The sequence below is a fragment of the Mixophyes fleayi genome, chromosome 4 (assembly GCF_038048845.1).
Source record: "Mixophyes fleayi isolate aMixFle1 chromosome 4, aMixFle1.hap1, whole genome shotgun sequence".
Lineage (NCBI taxonomy): Eukaryota > Metazoa > Chordata > Amphibia > Anura > Limnodynastidae > Mixophyes > Mixophyes fleayi.
In genome coordinates this window covers 25,935,884-25,941,883 of record NC_134405.1, presented here as the reverse complement: position 1 = coordinate 25,941,883, position 6,000 = coordinate 25,935,884, and positions in this window count along the sequence as shown.

The following is a 6,000-nucleotide window of genomic DNA, read 5'->3' as shown; positions in this document are numbered from 1 at the left end:
TGTAGTTGGCGAACATGGTATAGTGTAGTTGTGTAGTTAGGGCACACACACGGTATAGTGTAGTTGTGGCACACGGTACAGTGTAGTTGTGTAGTTGGGGAACACGGTACCTAGTAGGGTTGTGTAGTTGTGTCACACATACACAGTATAGTGTAGTTGGGGCACATACACACAGTATGGTGTAGTTGTGTAGCAGACACACAGTATAGTGTAGTTGTGTCACACATACACTACACAACTACACTATACCATAAGTGTGCCCCAACTACACTATACCGTGTGCCCCAACTACACTATACTGTGTGCCTCAACTACACAACTACACTAAGTTGTGTAGTTGAGGCACACAGTATAGTGTAGTTGGGGCACATGGTATAGTGTAGTTGGGGCACTCAGTATAATGTAGTTGGGGCACACGGTATAGTGTAATTGTGTAGTTGGGGCACACATATGGTATAGTGTAGTTGTGTATTGTGTGTATGTGACACAACTACACTATACTGTGTGTCTGCTACACAACTACACTATACTGTGTGTATGTGCCCCAACTACACTATACTGTGTATGTGTGACACAGGGCACATGGTATAGTGTAGTTGTGTAGTTGAGGCACACAGTATAGTGTATTTGGGGCACACAGTATTGTGTAATTGTGTAGTTGGAGCACATATATGGTATAGTGTAGTTGTGTAGTTGGGGCACGTGGCTCACGTGGAGCTGGGAATGGTAGAGACTGAAGTCACACATACACAGTTTAGTGTAGTTGGGACACACACACACACAGTATAGTGTAGTTGTGTAGCAGACACACAGTATAGTGTAGTTGTGTAGCAGACACACAGTATAGTGTAGTTGTGTCACACACACACACACACACACACACACACACACGGTATAGTGTAGTCGTGTAGTTAAGGCACACAGTATAATGTAGTTGGGACACACGGTATAGTGTAAATGTGTAGTTGGGGCACATATATGGTATAGTGTATTTGTGTAGTTGGGGCACGTGGCTCACGTGGAGCTGGGAATGGTAGAGACTGAAGTCACACATACACAGTATAGTGTAGTTGGGACACACACACACACACACACACACACACACACACACACACACACACACACACACACACAGTATAGTGTAGTTGTGTAGCAGACACAGTATAGTGTAGTTGTGTCACACACACACATACACACACATACATACACAGGATAGTGTAGTTGTGGCACACAGTATTGTGTAGTTGGGGCACACATACACAGCATAGTTTAGTTTTGTAGTTGGGCACACATACACAGTATAGTGTAGTTGGGGCACACACACACAGTATAGTGTAGTTTGGGCACACACACACAAACATACACAGCATAGTGTAGTTTTGTAGTTGGGCACACATACACAGTATAGTATAGTTGGGGCACACACACACACAGTGTAGTGTAGTGCAGTCACTCGGTATAGTGTAGTTGTGTCACACACACACTGTATAGTGTAGTCGTGTAGTTAAGGCACACTGTATAGTGTAGTTGAGGCACTCGGTATAGTGTTGTTGGAGCACACACACTCTATAGTGTAGTCGTGTAGTTAAGGCACACTGTATAGTGTAGTTGAGGCACTCGGTATAGTGTATTTGGGGCACACGGTATAGTGTAGTCGTGTAGTTAAGGCACACTGTATAGTGTAGTTGGGGCACACACACGGTATAGTGTAGTCGTGTAGTTAAGGCACACTGTATAGTGTAGTTGGGGCACACACACGGTATAGTGGAGCTGTATAGTGTAGTTGGGGCACACACACGGTATAGTGTAGTCGTGTAGTTAAGGCACACTGTATAGTGTAGTTGGGGCACACACACGGTATAGTGTATTTGTGTAGTTGGGGCACACATGGTATAGTGTAGTTGTGTAGCAGACATACATTATAGTGTAGTTGTGTCACACACACACTACACAACTACACCATATGTGTGCCCCAACTACACAATTACACTGTACCATGTGCCCCAACTACATTATACTGTGTGCCTCAACTACACAACTGCACTAAGTTGTGTAGTTGAGGCACACAGTATAGTGTAGTTGGGGCACACGGTACAGTGTTGTTGTCAGACACACACACACACACACACACACACATTATGTCTGTACATTACGGTACATTGTAGGGGTGTATAGTTGTGACACACGCACACACACACTATAGTACAGTTATTATGGCGCACACACACACTGGTACAGTTATTATGACACACACACACACACTATAGTGCAGTTATTATGACACACACACACACACACACACACTATAGTGCAGTTATTATGACACACACACACACACTATAGTGCAGTTATTATGGCACACACACACACTATAGTGCAGTTATTATGGCGCACACACACTGGTACAGTTATTATGACACACTAACACTATAGTGCAGTTATTATGACACACACACATACACACACACACACACACTATAGTGCAGTTATTATGGCACACACACACACACACTATAGTGCAGTTATTATGGCACACACACACACTATAGTGCAGTTATTATGGCACACACACACACTATAGTGCAGTTATTATGGCACAGATACATTGTGTTATTATGTCACTGTATCACACATTTGCTTCCATGTGTCTCCTCACATCTTCCCGACTCTGCCAATCAGATGATGGAGGGCGTCTACAGGCAACGGGGCAACCAATCAGCGGCCGGGGGTGTGTGACTCGGAGCTGCAGGCTCACGTGGAGCTGGGAATGGTAGAGACTGAAGTGTGATTACTGACTGCCAGAGGTATAATGTAGGGTGTGTAGTTGGTGCACACGATACAGTGTAGATTGTGTAGTTGGGGCACACACGGTATAGTGTAGATTGTGTAGTTGGGGCACACACGGTATAGTGTAGGGTGTGTAGTTGGGGCACACACGGTATAGTGTAGGTTGTGTAGTTGGGGCACACACGGTATAGTGTAGGGTGTGTAGTTGGATCACACACGGTATAGTGTAGATTGTGTAATTGGGGCACACACGGTATAGTGTAGGTTGTGTAGTTGGGGCACACACGGTATAGTGTAGGTTGTGTAGTTGGGGCACACACGGTATAGTGTAGGTTGTGTAGTTGTGGCACATGATACAGTGTAGGGGTGTGTATTTGTGGCACATGATACAGTGTAGGGGTGTGTATTTGTGGCACACGATACAGTGTAGGGTGTGTAGTTGGGGCACACACGGTATAGTGTAGATTGTGTATTTGGGGCACACACGGTATAGTGTAGGTTGTGTAGTTGGGGCACACACGGTATAGTGTAGGTTGTGTAGTTGGGGCACACATACACAGTATAGTGTAGTTGGGGCACATGGTATAGTGTAGGTTGTGTAGTTCTGCCCCACATACACAGTATAGTGTAGTTGGGGCACATGGTATAGTGTGCCCCAACTACACTATACCGTGTGCCCCAACTACACTATACCATGTGCCCCAACTACACTATACCGTGTGCCTCAACTACACTAAACCATGTGCCTCAACTACACTAGACCGTGTGGCTCAACTACACTAGACCGTGTGCCCCAACTACACTAAACTGTGTGCCTCAACTACACTATACCGTGTGCCCCGCCTACACTATACCGTGTGCCTCAACTACACTATACCGTGTGGCTCAACTACACTAGACCGTGTGCCCCGCCTACACTATACCGTGTGGCTCAACTACACTATACCGTGTGGCTCAACTACACTAGACAGTGTGCCCCAACTACACTAAACCGTGTGCCCCGCCTACACTATACCATGTGCCTCAACTACACTATACCGTGTACCTCAACTACACTATACCGTGTGGCTCAACTACACTAGACCGTGTGCCCCAACTACACTAAACCGTGTGCCTCAACTACACTATACCGTGTGCCCCGCCTACACTATGCCGTGTGGCTCAACTACACTATACCGTGTGCCCCAACTACACTAAATCGTCTGCCTCAACTACACTATACCGTGTGCCTCAACTACACTATACCGTGTGCCCCAACTACACTAAACCGTGTGGCTTAACTACACTAAACCGTGTGGCTCAACTACACTAAACCATGTGCCTCAACTACACTATACCGTGTGCCTCAACTACACTATACCGTGTGCCCCAACTACACTAAACCATGTGCCTCAACTACACTATACCGTGTGCCCCGCCTACACTATACCATGTGCCTCAACTACACTATACAGTGTGCCCCGCCTACACTAAACCGTGTGCCTCAACTACACTATACCGTGTGCCCCAACTACACTAAACCGTGTGGCTCAACTACACTAAACCATGTGCCTCAACTACACTATACCGTGTGCCCCGCCTACACTATACCATGTGGCTCAACTACACTAGACCGTGTGCCCCAACTACACTAAACTGTGTGCCTCAACTACACTATACCGTGTGCCCCGCCTACACTATGCCGTGTGGCTCAACTACACTATACCGTGTGCCCCAACTACACTAAACCGTGTGCCTCAACTACACTATACCGTGTGCCCCAACTACACTAAACCGTGTGGCTCAACTACACTAAACCATGTGCCTCAACTACACTATACCGTGTGCCCCAACTACACTAAACCGTGTGGCTCAACTACACTAAACCATGTGCCTCAACTACACTATACCGTGTGGCTCAACTACACTATACCGTGTGCCCCGCCTACACTATACCGTGTGGCTCAACTACACTATACCGTGTGCCCCAACTACACTATACCGTGTGCCCCGCCTACACTATGCCGTGTGCCCCAACTACACTAAACCGTGTGCCTCAACTACACTATACCGTGTGCCCCAACTACACTAAACCGTGTGGCTCAACTACACTAAACCATGTGCCTCAACTACACTATACCGTGTGCCTCAACTACACTATACCGTGTGCCCCAACTACACTAAACCGTGTGGCTCAACTACACTAAACCATGTGCCTCAACTACACTATACCGTGTGGCTCAACTACACTATACCGTGTGCCCTGCCTACACTATACCGTGTGGCTCAACTACACTATACCGTGTGGCTCAACTACACTATACCGTGTGCCTCAACTACACTATACCGTGTGCCCCAACTACACTAAACCGTGTGGCTCAACTACACTAAACCATGTGCCTCAACTACACTATACCGTGTGCCTCAACTACACTATACCGTGTGGCTCAACTACACTATACCGTGTGCCCCGCCTACACTATACCGTGTGGCTCAACTACACTATACCGTGTGGCTCAACTACACTATACCGTGTGGCTCAACTACACTATACCGTGTGGCTTAACTACACTAGACCGTGTGCCCCAACTACACTAAACCATGTGCCTCAACTACACTAGACCGTGTGCCCCAACTACACTAAACCATGTGCCTCAACTACACTAAACCATGTGCCTCAACTACACTATACCGTGTGCCCCGCCTACACTATGCCGTGTGGCTCAACTACACTATACCGTGTGGCTCAACTACACTATACCGTGTGGCTCAACTACACTATACCGTGTGGCTCAACTACACTATACCGTGTGCCCGAACTACACTAAACCATGTGCCTCAACTACACTAAACCATGTGCCTCAACTACACTATACCGTGTGCCTCAACTACACTATACCGTGTGGCTCAACTACACTAGACCGTGTGCCCCAACTACACTAAACCATGTGCCTCAACTACACTAAACCATGTGCCTCAACTACACTATACCGTGTGCCTCAACTACACTATACCGTGTGGCTCAACTACACTAGACCGTGTGCCCCAACTACACTAAACCATGTGCCCCAACTACACTAAACCATGTGCCTCAACTACACTATACCGTGTGCCCCGCCTACACTATGCCGTGTGGCTCAACTACACTATACCGTGTGGCTCAACTACACTAATCCGTGTGCCCGAACTATGGTATATATATATATATATTATGGTATAGTGTAGTTGTGTAAT